The sequence below is a fragment of the Chiloscyllium plagiosum genome, chromosome 10 (assembly GCF_004010195.1).
Source record: "Chiloscyllium plagiosum isolate BGI_BamShark_2017 chromosome 10, ASM401019v2, whole genome shotgun sequence".
NCBI lineage: Eukaryota > Metazoa > Chordata > Chondrichthyes > Orectolobiformes > Hemiscylliidae > Chiloscyllium > Chiloscyllium plagiosum.
The window spans coordinates 53,317,445-53,334,139 of NC_057719.1; positions in this window are offsets into that span (position 1 = coordinate 53,317,445).

A 16,695-nucleotide genomic window follows, 5' to 3' on the forward strand; every position below is an offset into this window, starting at 1 on the left:
AAATGTGTTGCTGGAAAAGCGCAGCAGGTCAGGCAGCATCCAGGGAACAGGAGAATCGACGTTTCGGGCATAAGCCCTTCTTCAGGAATGAGGAAGGTTTGTCCAGCAGGCTAAGATAAAAGGTAGGGAGGTGGGACTTGGGGGAGGGGCGTCGGAAATGTGATAGGTGGAAAGAGGTCAAGGTGAGGGTGATAGGTCAGACTGGGGTGGGGGCGGGGAGGTCGGGAAGAAGATTGCAGGTTAGGAAGGCGGTGCTGAATTTGATGGATTTGACTGAGACAGGCTGGGGGGAGGGGAAATGAGGAAACTGGTGAAATCTGAGTTCATCCCTTGTGGTTGGAGGGTTCCCACCCCAGTCTGACCTATCACCCTCACCTTGACCTCTTTCCACCTATCGCATTTCCGACGCCCCTCCCCCAAGTCCCTCCTCCCTACCTTTTATCTTAGCCTGCTGGACAAACTTTCCTCATTCCTGAAGAAGGGCTCATGCCTGAAACGTCGATTCTCCTGTTCCCTGCTTGCTGTCTGACCTGCTGCGCTTTTCCAGCAACACATTTTCAGCTGCTTGAGTTACTTGGCAATAACTTAAACTGCACCATCTTTCTAGCCAAACGGTAACACCAAGCCAAAATAATTGCATCATGTCTAACATTAGAAATATACTAACTGAGAAACTGCAGGAGAAATCCATCATCTCACTCATTAAAATGCAAGGTAACACCAGCTTTGCATACATTTGAAATGTAAAATTATAGGTGTTCCTGTTCTCATAGCCAGTATTCAGTTCAGTATATGTACTCTGAATAGTGGTCATCAACCCTTTATATCAGAATGGACTATGTGACTCTTTTTGTTGATAAATGTGAACCAACCCAACAAATGATGTGTGGGAAAAGATCTGCCAACTCACGATAGGCCCACAAAAGCAAAATTGGCCAAACTGTACCCAAAAACACCCAGAATTCCCAAGCAGGCTCACTAGCCAAATCCGACAGCCCATGCAGACAAGGGAATACACTTTACACTCACTAACAATAACAGATCACCACAGATATCTCAAAGCCTCAAGGGCAGTTTCACAACCCAACAATACCAAAGCCACTCAAACAACAGGTCAGACAGACAGGCACCAGCAAGGATATGCTCCAGGAACAGGACAATGGAAGTACCTCACCACTTCAGAGGAGACATTAACACCTATCTGTGAAGAGGAATGGAACCATCGATACTGTCAGGACATTGCATTGTGTGAAGGAACAGGACATTCATCCGATAACTGTTTTCCAATTAGCATCCTTGCAATTAGATTACTCCATTTCCAGATACGTTGTATTTTCCCCATTTCTTAATCAGCCTTATTGTGCAGCATTATTATAAAACACTGGTGTCATCCCCAGCTCTGGGAAGAGAAATCTGATTTACCTGTACAGACTGTCAGTTCTGTATCAGCCTAGTCAGTTTCGCTTCCAGCAATATGGCTTGCAATAAACTGTCAATTTCACTTTGAGCTGTGTTTTGTGATCTCTAATCTAATGGGCAAATTTCTCTGACAGTTTGGTGTTAGTTGGAGGCCCTTTTTCTTAAGCGAACCTCACATTTTAAATTTAACCCAATTGATACCTGGCAGCCAGCCCTGCCCAGCGGGTCAGATCAGAGAAAGGCTGGACAACTGCAGAGGATGGCCACAATTCTGATCTGCAGCGAATTGGCTTCAGCTACTGCAATTTGGAAGTTGAGTAGTGGCTTCGGCCTGTGGAGGCAGTCACTTGGCTCCTAAATTGCTGCCAGAACTCGGCCTGTGGACGTAGTCTAGTAAGCGAATAAATTAATTACCAAATTTAACTAATTGGCAGCCGGCTGCTGCTGCAATTTGGAACATGAGTAGTGGCTTTGGCCTGTAGAGATAGTCTCTTGGCTCCTAAATTGTTAACTGAATTTTAAGCTGCCGTGTCTGGGCCCGTGGAGGTCGTCTGATGGGAAAGTAAGTTTAACTGGCAGCTGGTAATTCAGTACTAAACAGAGTGGACTGGGTTTGTGGAAGTCATCAGCTGTGCTAAATTAATTACCTAAAATTTTTGCAACAAACATCAATTTGGCCCACGCATGATCTGCATTGAGCCAAGACTTCTGTCACAAACCTGATCTGGCCAGGAGAAAGACAGTTGGGCAGAGAAAGTTAGGCACAATACATGGAGAGACTGCTCGTCAAATTCTCGCTTTACTACTGATAAATCCACAGCTCAAACAAAATTGACTGGGGCCCCAACTGCACTTTGTCCTGTCCTGTGTTGGGTGTGTCTGCTTGTTACTGAGTGCTTGTTTGTTAATTTCAGGTGTCCCATTTGGCCGTGTTTGTTCAACACTTAAGTGTTTGTTTACTTTGTGGTCAGGGATTAAACACTTGAGTAACTTTTATTGCCTAACCTGTCACTCACTGCCTGTGTTTTGTGAGCTCTCTCTTTCTGCTTTTCCTCGAAAGTGAAATACAGCACTTACAAATTGACCCAAGACGTCCAGGACTCCATGGGGGCACGGACATTTACCCTCTGCTGGGAGATGCCAGCTGTGTGAGCTGGGCAACCCCAACCAGGAAGGTCTGGGGCCGAAAATAAACAAGGCTGCCCAGAAAAGGCATGGTAAATATGTAAACTGCAAGAACAAGGTGGAAAGGCCCGTACCTGATCCTGATGATGACCCGATCTGCTGTAAAACTGGAAGGACGGCCCGAATGGACATATGCCACCTACTGCAAGAGGGCTCCACAACCTATGAACAGGGACCACACAGAGGAAGACACCACTCCAACCACCAAGGATGGATCCAGCTGCTCACAGCAGCCATTGCCATCAGCACCCTCGGCCTGATCTGTCTGTCCATCACACTGTGGCTTGCTGGTAAACAGGGACAAGGGGCAGCACATTTCATAACCCGCCGTGTCTTACAGGCCAACACCTTCCTGAAAATGGCCCATGGGTATGCCCAGAGGTTTAATCAGACCCACTGCTGGGTCTGCACTAGGATCCCTGTCCACTCTCACGGGGGCATTCCCTTAGCCTCAATCCCATTAAATACCTCTGAAATGGTGGAGTGGTGGCTAGACCCAGACAAGTCCCCTGAAGTTACCACACTGGCCATGCCCAACTATGGGAACAACAGACCAGCCCGCTGGAGGTCTGCGGGGTGCCACCTCCACAAATATAAAGGGTAGTTTTACCCGGCCTACAACCTCTCCCATGTGCCCCAGCCCTGACCATTGCTGACACCAGCACACACAGGCCACCTGCGGGATCCATCTGTTTCAAAAGCACACAGCCACCCAATTGGGAGGCTGGCTGGAGCCAGTGCACTGACTCCCTGGTCCTAACTCCCGCAGCATGTCGATCTGCTGCAGAAGGCAGCATTTTAAACCTACAGGTCCTCAATATGACCAGCCAGAACACCACCTTCCTCACCAAGTGGACAGGGACCCAGACCCGCCATCTCTGGCCCTACAATGGCACCTATTTTATCTGTGGCCGCAAAGCCTACCCTGGTTGCCAGTATCCTGGACTGGGAGCTGTTATGTTGGGTATACCATACTATTCATGTATCACTCCCAATCCCCTCCCTTCCCAAAGCCCATGACCCACAGCAGACGAGCCCTCGCTGCCATTGAAGCAGCTCTCTACCTGATGTCACCCCACTCTGCAACCCTGCGGTTACAGGTAGAAGCCCACAAACTCACCGCCACACTAGGGGAGGTGGCAAACTCCACAGCAGATGTACTCGCCAAGCTGAATGTGGAGGCTGTATCTATCCATACTGTGGCTCTGCAGAACAGGATGGCCGTGGACTACCTGCTCGCTGCAAAAGGGGGCACATAAGCCCTCATTGGTGCTGACTGCTGCACTTACATTCCTGACCCCAGTGAAAACATCACAGACCTGGCCAAACATATCTGGCAGGCAGCTTCTGTTCTGTATGATCAGAACTCCAGTTGGGATTTATGGGACTGGGTAGCATCCTTATGTTGGGTATGCCATACTATTCATGTATCACTCCCAGTCCCCTCCCTTCCCAAAGCCCATGACCCACAGCAGACGAGCCCTCGCTGCCATTGAAGCAGCTCTCTACCTGATGTCACCCCTAAGGCACAGCCCTATGCAGGGACTGATAGTCCTCATTGCTATCATTGCCGGCCTTATAGCGCTAGCTATGGCCATCCAACTGTGCTTCTCATGCCTATGTGCAATCCTGTTACCGTCTGCTCCCCTCACCAAAAACACCCAGAATTCCCAAGCAGGCTCACAAGCCAAATCAGACAGCCAATGCAGACAAGAGAATACACTTTAAGCTTGCTAACAATGACAGAGCACCACAGATATCTCAAAGTCCCAAGGGCAGTTTCACAACCCAGCAATACCAAATCCACACAAAGAGCAGGTCAGACAGAGAGGCACCAGCAAGGACATGCTCCAGGAACAGGGCAATGGAAGCACCTATTCAGAGGAGACAGTAAAACCTACCTGTGAAGAGGAATGGAACCATTGATACTGTCAGGACATTAATCCGATAACTGGTTTTTGATCAGCATCCTTGTAACTAGATTACTCCATTTCCAGATACACTGTATTTTCCCCATTTCTTAATCAGTGTCATTGTACAGCATTATAAAAAAACTGGTCTCATCCTCAGCTCTGGGAAGAGAAATTCTGATCTATCTGTACTGACTGTCAGTTCTGTGTCAGCCTAGTCAGTTTCTCTTCCAGCAATATGGCTCGCAATAAACTGTTTGTCAATTACACTTTGAGCTGTGTTTTGTGATCTCTACTCTATTGGGCAAATTTCTCCAACATGATGGCACCAAGATATTGTTCATGTTATATTAAAACTAACCAATGTTTCACAAAAAATCATATCTTTGATATTTTCAAATGATTCCATTAAAACTCTGAATAAGTGTAATACATTTTGAAGAACACTTTTTATCACTAGTTTTGTCACTGGATAACTGAATAATTACAGCCAGGTTCCAATGTACAAAATCCTCAATTCTCAAATAAATTCTATTTGTGAAATATTGTTACTGCATTTACAGCATTCACTGCCTCTGATATAAAACTGTCTGTTACTGTGTTTATGGACACAAAGCAATAAAAATTATTCAACATACCTGGAGGCTGTCATATTCCATGTTACCCTATCCTTGGTAACTGCTAGTTGAATATTATAGCACTTCAGTCCTGTTTGGATCTCTTTGAGTGATGACTCCTCCTCTCCTAAATCCCTTGTGAGAATTAAAATAAAATAGATTTGTCCTCTAGATAGAGCCATGAGCTGTTTTTGTTTTGGGAGGAACTGTAGGGAAATTGATTAAACACCTTTCGTCGAATGCACAATAAAACTTGACATCAAATCATGTTCAGTACTTTCTGTTAAGGTTTACGGATTTTAAAATGTATCATACTCACGTAAACCAGGCATTCCTTTTAAGAGCTATCACTAAATCTGTGCTTAATGATCCATTAATAGGTGCATATATGTGAGTTATTACAAGAAAATAAATATTTGACTTTATATCATACCATATAGCATTCACAATATTGTAAGGAGCATTACAGATACTGATGGCCTGAAGTGACACATTTGGTGTCCAGGCAAATACAGAAGCCATTTTGGAAACGGTGAGGACTCACACTCAGTTGATAACTCTGTTGGAGCGAGAGTGGTGGACTAAGACTCTAAGAGAACTTACTGTTCTTCTTCAAAGATATCAAGAGATTTTAAGCATCTACCTAGACATCAGTCACATTGAGTTCTGAAGGGTTACTGGACCTGAAAAGGACCAGCTCCTCTAGTTTATCTCTCCAAACTTCAGGCTCACTTCCTGATGAAGGGCTTTTGCCCGAAACGTCGATTTCGAAGCTCCTTGGATGCTGCCTGAACTGCTGTGCTCTTCCAGCACCACTAATCCAGAATCTGGTTTCCAGCATCTGCAGTCATTGTTTTTACCTCGTTGATTTTAACCCTACTGCGAATCCTTTTGCAAGGATGCCTGCCTTGAAGAAGTTTTCCTCCTCTCTCAACAAGAATCTCAGGGAGTCTCTCTCCCACTGCAACTCCCAGGTCATTTCCTCTGCCCTGAAGCTCTTCAACCATGTCGTGAAACAAACTCGCTACCACAGCCACATCTGCTTCCTCAGTGCCTACCTCTGTAACCAACTCATCCCACACGGACTCCGGACCACCTCTAAACCAGCAGAGTTCAGAGCCGAACAGGACAAACAGTACAGACTACAGATTCAAAAACACCAGCAACAGTTCTCCTTCAACAGTTCTCCTCCGCTCCACGCTTGCAGCAATGCGCCGGCACCTAACCTCTCTACAGTCAGCCCTGCCTCAGCTGAGGGCCACACTCTCTCAGAATTGCAAAGGACCCACTCTGTACTACATCCTTAGGAGAATTCATACTCTCAACAAACAGTATTTCAATTCCATCTGCTCCTCTAGCTTATCTCTCCACGCTTCAGGCTCACTGCCTTTATTCCTGATGAAGGGCTTTTGCCCGAAACGTCGATTTTGAAGCTCCTTGGATGCTGCCTGAACTGCTGTGCTCTTCCAGCACCACTAATCCAAAATCGGGTTTCCAGCATCTTTAGTCATTGTTTTTACCCCACTGGACCTGAAAAGTTGATTCTGTTTTCTCTCCACAGATGTTGCCACACCTGTTAAGTTTCTCCAGCAGTTTATATTTTTTGTTTCGGATTTCCAGCATTCACAGTTTTTGGTTTTATTATTAAATAAGGCAAAGGACTGAATCTCCAAAAATTCAACTCATTGATAACGCTTTTGTGTGCCTAGGTTATAAGACCACAGTATTGTCACAAATATGTTACTTCAGATTTACCATGATCACAACACATAGCACCCTCAGCATTCTTAGAGTCTATAGATATTTTAAAGTCAATGTTAGTATCAACCAGTCACTTCTTCATCAGGTAGCATCTGGATTTTTGAGGGTTGCCAAAGCACAATTTTTACTGTAAATTTCAAGCACTGCAGGTTCAGGAGAAAGCACCCAAGGCTACCTCAGCCAGAATGAGAACTAAACCCTGTGGTATTCGAACCACATGCAAACTGTTCAGTATGGGTGTTGGCTTGTGTAAGGGAAATAACGGTAATCATTGGAAGAACTAATCAGATGTACCTTTGTACACCTCACCAACAAGAGAGCTTGAGTAGTGTGTTTTGATATATAAACTGATTCATGTATCTAAAGCACTGACATGGCCTCTGTAAGCTGTGTTTGCCTAGAGTTACCTTTTCTGTTTTTTCCTGATAGCTCAGCAAATTTTTCTTCTTCAGTGAGTAATCCAATTCTTTACTGAAAGCCATTAATACTCTGCCTCCACTACATGCTGACAGGCATTCCTGAACCTATTTGTTGCATTAAACATGTTTTTCCTTGTGTTATTGGTGCTTTCTTTGCCAATTACTTAGAATTGGTGTCCTTTTGTTCTTTCCACAAATGTGAACAGTATCTCCCTCTAACCTATTTCTGGACCCTAATGAATTTGAATACGTCTATCAAATCTCTTCTCAACCTTCTGTTCTTTGAGAAAAACACTCAAAGTTCTCTGATCTAAGTATTGGAAGCTCCTCATCCCTAGAACCAATCCTGAAGGCCATGATGTGGAGGAGCTGGTGTTGGACTTGGGTGGACAAAGTTGAAAATCACACAACACCAGGTTATAGTCCAACAGGTTTATTTGGAAGCACTAGCTGTCAAAGCGATACTCCTTCACCAGGTTGTTGTAAAGTATAAAATAATAAGACACAGAATTTACAGCAAAAGATTACAGTCTCATACAGTGAAACATTGAACAAACCTGGATTGTTAAGTCTTTCATCTTTCAGAATGGATTGCAGATTTCGGTTTATTAATATGTACACCCTAGAACTTCTTTTAAGTCACATTATCAAGATAACTTAAGGTTTTATAACAAAAGGTGATAGCTCAGACAATGCATTAAAGTGTTAGGTCAGAGCCTGTCTGTATCCCAATCTTGAGTCAGACTGGTTCAATTTCCAAAGCAGAATTTACAAAATATTGCATGTATTAACTGCCTGCAGATTGTATTTTGCTCAAAAATGCATAATGTATCTGCAAATATAATTCTGCAAGTACAAATTCACCCCATAGATTAATATGTGCGTGTGCATGCATGAGAGAGAGAGAGAGAGACAGAGACAGAGACAGACAGAGAGTGAGTGCGTGCACGTGAATGTGTCCATGTGAGTGTGAGTGCACATACGAGAGTATGTGTTTGCATGAGTGAAAGCTTGGTAAAGTGTGTGTGTGGGTGTGATGGAGTACAGGCCTCTGAGAGTGTGTGTTTGCGTGGGTGTGAGTGTGGGAGCTGTACGTCCATGTGTGTGTGAGAGAGTGTGTGTGTGTATGAGAGAGGGTCTGCATGAGTATGAGAGTGTGAGTGTGAGTGCGAGTGTGTGTGTGTGTATCTATGTGTAGTGCAGTGGGGTCACCTGTAGTGTGATATGAGCTCAAGGCCCCCGGTTGGAGCCATTCCCTTGGGTACTGAACTTGGCAATCAGCCTCTGCTTCGCAGGTTTGCAGTGTTGCTTATCCCAAAGATACCTTGGAGGAAGGTCACCCAAAGATCTGAGGCCAAATTCCCCGATTGCTGAAGTGTTCCCTGAATGGGAGTGAACAAAGTTGACTGTTGATTGTTGTGCGGTGTCCATTCATCTGTTATCATAACATCTGTTTGGTCTCACCAATGTACCATGCCTCAGGGCATCCTTGCTGCAGGGTATGAGATAGACAACATTGGCCAAGTCACATGAGTACCTGCAGCATACGTGGTGGGTGGTGTCCCCACGGGTAATGGTGGTATCTGTGTCAACACTCTGACACATCTTGCTGTGGTTGACATAACAAGGTTTATGGTGTTCTGGTCGATGTTGCCCTGAAGGCTGGACAGTTTGTGACAAACAATCATATATTTAAGGTTTGGCAGTTGTTTAAAAGCGAGAAGTGGAGGCGTAGGGGAGATCTTGGTGACGGGCTGATCCTCATCGATAATGTGTTGCAGGCTGCAAAGAACATAGTATAATTTTTCAGCTCCCAGGAAGTACTGTCAGTTGCAGCTCATGTCGGTCTTCAAAGGAAGTCATTGCGGTTTCTCACTGTTGCACATCAGAACTGGTGATTGATGAGTTGAGCATCGTACCCTGTTCTTATGAGGGCATCCATGACCACCTTCAAGTGTCCATCACGTTCCTCCTCATGTAAACAGATCCTGTGCATGCTTAGGGCTTGTTCGTAGGGGATGGCTGTTTTAATGTTTCGGATGGAAGCTACTAGTGTGTATCATTATGAGGTTATCCATGGATTTGCAGTAGAGTGAGGTTCTGAGGTGCCCAACCATGATGGAGATGCACGTGTCCAAGAATGAGACAGATATGAGAGTGTAGTCCATGGTGAATCTGATGGGGGATGAAACTCGTTAATATCCCTGTGTAGTTGTTTCAGTGACTCCTCGTCATGGGTCGAGAGGAAGAAAATGTCGTTGGTATACCTGGTGTAGAGTGTTGGTTGGAGGTCCTGCGTTGAGAAGAAGTCTTGTTCGAACTTGTGCATGAAACTGTTGATATATTGCGGTGCAAATTTGGTCCCTATGGCTGTTTTGTGTTTCTGGATGAAGAACTGGTTGTCAAAAATGAAAATGTTGTGATTGAGGATTAAACAGATGAGTTGTAGGACAGTGTTTGGAGATTAGCATTTGTTGATGTTGAATACCGAAGCTGTTGCCGCGAGGCCGTCATCAGGGGGGTTGCTGGTGTAGAGTGCGGAAACGTCCATTGTGACGAGTAACGTTCTCAGTTCGACTGGTCCATGGGTGCTGAGTTTCTGTAAGAAATCTGTTGTGGTCGCAACAGAAGCTGGGGGTCCCTGTTCAATGGGTTTCACATAGCCAGAGAGCTTCTCACACATGGTCCCATTGCCTGATACGATGTGTGTACTTCGGAAGGCAATAGAAGTCCCCTACACAAGAAGTATGTGGGATGTGAGCACGTAGAGAATCTTGAAGGGCTGGATCAGAAGTCTTGATCAATGTGTTTAGTTCACAGGTATGTTCTTTGGTCAGGTCAGCCAGTAGTTGCCTGTAGCGTTCCTAGTTGTTCGGTTGTCAGTACATTTCCTTGCAGTAATCTGCTCTATTCTGAATGACGATGGCTTCTCCTTCATCTGCTGGTTGAATGCCAGATTCATCAGCCGCACCCACAAAGTAGAGCAACCACTCAATCACAATTCAAAGCCATCCATGCTCTCAAAAACAATCACAGCATTGTCATCAAACAGCCATGGGGATCAAATTTGCACTCCAACATTTTCATGCTCAAGTTGAACAAGACTTCTTTGCTGCACAGGGCCCTCAACCAACACCATAAAGCAGATATATTGATGATATTTTCTTCCTCTGGACTCATTATTAAAACAGCCATCCCCTACGGAAAAGCCCTACACATAATCAGGATATGTTCAGATGAGGAGGGATGCGACGGACACCTGAAGGTGCTCAAGAATGGTCTCATAAGAGCAAAGTTACAAATCACACAACACCAGGTTATAGTGCAACAGGTTTAATTGGAAGCACTAGATTTCGGAGCGCCGCTCCTTCATCAGGTGGTTGTACCAACTCATAAGAACAGGGTACAATGCTCAATTTATTGATCGCCAGTTCTGATGTGCCACAAATCTGGATTGTTAAGTCTTTCATCACTTAGAATGGGTTGCACGTTTTGGTTCATTAATATGCAAGTCCCAGAACTTCCTTTAAATCACATTCTCAAGATAACTTAAGGTTTTACAACAAGAGGTGACCTCCTCACGAGACAGAGACAGGTAGCAACCGATAGGGTATTCTTCATTGTCCAGTACTTCCAGTGAGCTGAAAAACACCATCATGTTCTTTGCAGCCTGCAACACACTATCGATGAGGATGAGTATCTCGCCATGACCTTCCCAACACCTCTACTTCTCGCCTTTAAACAACTGCTAAACATTAAACAGACGATTGTTCGCAGCAAACTGCCCAGCTTGCAGGGCAACATTGACCACAACACTGGCAAGCTTGCACACACGCAAACACACACTCTGTCACATGCACTCACACTCTCATGGTTACACACACTTTACCAAGCTTTCACACACACAAACACACACTCTTCTATATGCACTCACACGAACACACTCACATGCATGCCCTTGCTGGCTCGCTCGCTCTCTCTCTCATGCACGCACGCACACACACACATAAGTCTACGGGGTGAATTTGTATTTGCAGAATTATATTCGCAGATACATTCTATTTTGTTCAAAAAATGCATAATCTGCAGGCAGTCAATGCAGGCAATCAATTCATGTAATACTTCGTAAATTCCACTTTGGAAATAGAACCAATCTGACTCACAATTTAATGCATTGTCTGAGCTGAGATGCCACCTTTTGTTGTAAAACCTTAAGTTATCTTGAGAATGTGATTTAAAAGAAGTTCTGGGACTTGCAAATTAATGAACCGAAACATACAACCCATTCTAAGTGATGAAAGACTTAACAATCCAGTTTTGTTCAATATAATACTATATAACACTGCAATCTTTTGCTATAAATTCTATGTCTTATGATCTTATCCTCTACAACCAACTGATGAAATTGGGGTGCTCCAAAAGCTAGTGCTTCCAAATAAACCTGTTGGATTATAACCTGGTGTTGTGTGATTTTTAACTTTCCTGAAAGGTTTATTGCATTATCTGCTTCTTCATAAAATGTGGTGCCCAGAACTGGATGCAATGGTCCAGATGAGGCTGAAATCATATTTTGTTTTACAGTTTATCACAGCCTCCTGCATCCTGAACTCTATGTTTTAAATGATAAAGTTTTCGATCCTCTACTTTCTGTTCATCAGACTCCCAACTTGTCCTATAAGTTTCAGTGATATGTGCGCATATTCATCCAGATTATTCTGCTCCTGCACTCCATTTAGAATTACACTCTTTATCCATATTGCAGCTCCCTGTTTTTCTTCATGAAATTAATTGCTTCACACTTCTCTAACCTTACCATATCACTTGCCAGCCTATTCCTCTCATATGTTTTTCTCCTTTTTAAAGTTTACAACGACCCTCACAATCCAAAGGACTTCAAAAGTTTGTGTCATCTGCAAATTTAAAGGTTGTGCCCAGTACACCAAAATCTAGTCATTAATATATAACCATTGCTAAATGGAGACTAGAGGTTGAAGCCTTCATCAAAACTAGGACACAAGAAACAGACATTAAAAGAAAGATGTTACAGTTTGTGGAAACCATGCGGATTGGTTGGCTGCCATCTTGGAGATGCAAGAAGAACAGTTAACTGTCAATCTTAATTCTCAGACCAGGCAGGGAGATTCCGATTGATCAGGTTATTGCTCTGGGAATGGAACAGAGTTTGGATGTCTCCTCAAACCTTTATTTTGCAAAAAGCATAACGTATGTATGAATTCCTTTTGCTGACATAAAACAGAACCATGAAAGTTTCTGTATATAGGGGAAAAGTAGGGTCATGATAGGATAGGTCAGTCTCTCCCCACTTATATTAGTTATTCTTCTGATGTTCTACATTGGTTCTAAAGTTCCTAGTTTTCAGGCACCAGCTACTTCCTGTTCACCATGGATGTGCGATCCCTTTATATGTCCATTCCCCATTAGGATGGACTGAAGGCTGTCCACTTCTTCTTTGAAAAAGAGACCTATACATTCTCCATCCTTCATCACCTTCCTTCACCTGGCTGAGCTCATTCTTACTTTGAATGAATTCTCTTTTAACTCATCTCATTTTCTCCAGGTCAAAGGTGTGGCTATAGCTTCTTGCATGAATCCCAGCTATGTCCATTTATTTGTGGAAAGCACTAGACTTTGTTCTAGTTCTACTCATGTCCTTTGTTCTAAACCCATTCTTCAATACATCAGTTACATCTTCAGTGCTGCTTCCTGCTTTTGTCTGGAATTGGAAAAAAAAGTATCAGTTTTGCTTCCAATTGCATTCTTCTAAACTCCATTGAGTACAGACCCCAAGTCCTCAAGCACTCCTCATATGACAAGTCCTTTATCCCCAGGATAATTCTTTAAACCTCCTCAAGATCCCCTCCAACACCAGCACATCCCTCCTTAGATACAGGACCTAAAACTGCTCACAATATTCAAAGTGCAGTCCAGAGTCTTATACAGCTTCGGGAGTACATATCAATTCTTGTTTTCTATCCCTCTTGCAATACATACTAAAATTACATTTGTCTTCCTAACTGCCAAATGAACTTGCATGTTAACCTTAGAAGAATCCTGAACTAAGAATCCTGAACTAGGACTCCCAGGTCCCTTTATGCTTCAGATTTCTGAAGTCTTTCCCAATTTAAAAAAAAACAGTTTACCCCTCTCTTCCTCCTACGAAACTGCATAACCTCATGTTTTCCCACATTTATTCCATCTTCTAATTCTCTGCCCACTGTCCTAATCTCTCCATGTCCTTCTGCAGTCTTCCCACTTCCTCAGCACTACCCAGCCCTCTCCATATCTGTATTCCATTTTCACACAAGCAACAATACCATCAGTTCCTGTCTCCAAATTGTTAATGTATACGGTGAATAGTTGGGGTCCCAATACAGACCCTGCAGAACTCATCTGCTGCTATCCTGAAAAACAAACTGTATCCCCACTCTCTGTCTTCTGCCAAGTGGTCAATCTTCTATCCACCTTGCCCCTAACGCCAAGGGCTCTTGTCATATTTAGCAACCTCCTATGCAGCACTTTGTCAAAGGCCTTCTTTGTCCAACTTGCTTGCTACCTCCTCAGAGAATTCCAACAGATTCACCAGGAATTATCTTACCCTTTATGAAGCAGTGGACTTCCAAGTACTCCGGAATCTCATCCTTATCAATGGACTCTAAAATCCCACCAACGACAAAGGTCCAACTAGCCAGAATATATTTTCTTGGCTTCTGCCTCCCTTCCTTCTTAAACAGGGTGCTACATTTAGCCATTTTCAAGTTCTTTGGGATGCTTCCTGACTCCAGTCATTCCTGATAGATCACCACCAATGCCTGTGCAATCTCCTCTGCTGTCTCCTTCACAACTCTGGGCTGTAATTCATCTGGACCATGTGATTCATTCATGTTTAGACCTTTCAGCTTCCCCATCACCTTCTCCTTAGTGATGGACATTATATTCACCCCAACCTCCGAACTCTCTTGAAGCTTCGGTCTGTAGCTGGTTTGTCATGGTATGAGTGCGGGGCTAGAATCAAAGAAGATTGGAATTAAATTATTAGATTAGATTACTTACAGTGTGGAAACAGGTCCTTCGGCCCAACAAGTCCATACCGACCTGCCGAAGCGCAACTCACCCAGTTGCCCATTCCCTTACATTTACCGTTTCACCTAACACTACGGGCAATTTAGCATGGCCAGTTCACCTACCTGCACATTTTTGGATTGTGGGAGGAAACCGGAGCACCCAGAGGAAACCCTCGCAGACACGGGAAGAATGTGCAAACTCCACACAGAGAGTCGCCTGAGGCGGGAATTGAACCCGGGTCTCTGGTGCTGTGAGGCAGCAGTGCTAACCACTATGCCACTGTGCCGCCCATAAACATAGACATTAGTTAGATTATCTTGTGGTTTAACTTTGTTCTGTTAAAGCTATGGTTTTTTATAATAACTTATTACATCGTTTGCTTAACGTGTAAACCTGGTGTCTCCTATTGGTTATTGTCAAAGTCTGGTACTGGTTATTCAAAAAGTCTGGTCAGGAAACATTGGGGTCAATTTTGAGGGCCAATGAGTATTTTAATTTTACTGAGTTGCGAATACAGGGATAGGGAGGTTAATTTGCTTTGGCTATATGTCTTATCAAAAATATTGCGCAAATAATAGTTTTTGTTGCTATTAACACGTTAAATGAAGACAACACATTCGAATGATATTAAGAAACTGAAAAGTGAGCAAGAGTAATGACAGAGCAATGATATTCTAATGGCAGCAGTGAATAGTATCTACACAGACACTGTAATAGTCACAGGATGATGTAGTGAAGTCACAGAATTGCTGTCTGAAATGGGGTAAAATATTAAAGTAATGTAACATAATCATTGCTTGAGCACATATTTTCAAATTGCCCAATAATCAACCCTTGTCACCAACTAATGATATGCTAGATTTACTTCATTTCTGACTTCCTCTAAGCTACCAAACTTCTGATACAAAGGTTTACATTATTTCCATGAAAACTGATGACTTACAATAGAGAGCTATATAACTCAATGTCGAATTACAAGTTAGATTGCTCCAATCAAGACTTACAAATTAAAACCAAAAGAACTGTGGGTACTGTAAATCAAGAACAAAAACTGAAATTTGTGGAAAAGCTCGGCAGGTCTGGCAGCATTTGTGGAGAGAAATCAGAGTTAACGTTTTGGGTCGAGTGACGCTTCCTCAGAACCCTGATTTACAAATACCTGACAAGTAACTGGAGAGATAAGTAATCTTTTACATTTAAACATTTTGCAACTTTATTAAGGGAGAGACATGGTATGAAAGCATGTATGTGCCTCATGAGTCTGCTGTAGATCGTTCAAGATTAGTGTGGTGCTGGAAAAGGACAGCAGGTCAGGCAGCATCTGAGGAACTGGAAAACCGGCGTTTCGGGCAAAAGCCCATCATCAGGAATGAAGCCGGGAGCCGAGGGGGTAGAGAGATAATTGGGATGGGGGAGGGGCTTGGGGGGAGGTAACTGAGAGTACAAAATGTGGATGGAGGTGAGATGAAGGTGATAGGTCGGAGGGGACGGTGGAGCAGATAGATCAGAAGGAAGATTGACAGGTGGGACAGGTCGTGAAGATGGTGCTGAGCTGAAGGTTGGAACTGGGGTAAGGTGGGGGGAGGGAAACGAGGAAACTGGTTAAATCCACTTTGGTGCCATGGGGTTAAAGGACCCTAAGGCAGAAGATAAGGTGTTCTTCCTCCAGGCATCAGGTGGTAAGGGAGTGGTGATGGAGGAGGCCCAGGACCTGCATGTCTTCGGCAGAGTGGGAGGGGAAGTTGAAATGCTCGGCCATGGGGCAGTGGGGTTGGTTAGTGCGGGTGTCCCAGAAATGTTCTCTGAAGCACTCTGCAAGTAGGCATCCTGATGCCCAATAAAGAGGAGACCACATTGGGAGCAATGGATACAGTAAAGGACATGTGTGGAAGTGCAAGTGAAACTCTGATGGATGTGGAAGGCTCCTTTGGGCCATGGGGGTGAGGGAGAGGTGTGGGTGCAGGTTTTGCAATTCCTGCGATAGCAGGGGAAGGTGCCAGGAGGCAAGGGTGGGTTGTTAGGGGACGTGGACCTGACCAGGTAGTCATGGAGGGAACGGAAATTGTGTGGGGATGGAAAGGGAAATATTTCTCTGGTGATGTGGTCCATTTGTAGGTGGGGAAATGTCAGATCTATTCAACCACGTCCAGGTAGTCTATCATTATTTTGTTTTTGTCATTGACCAGACATTCATCAGAATTATAATTTGCATTCTCTCAAGAAATAAACAAATTAGAAAGCTCATCAAAGTAGCAGGTTATACACATAATGATGTTTTTGAAGCAAAAGACTTCCTGCAAA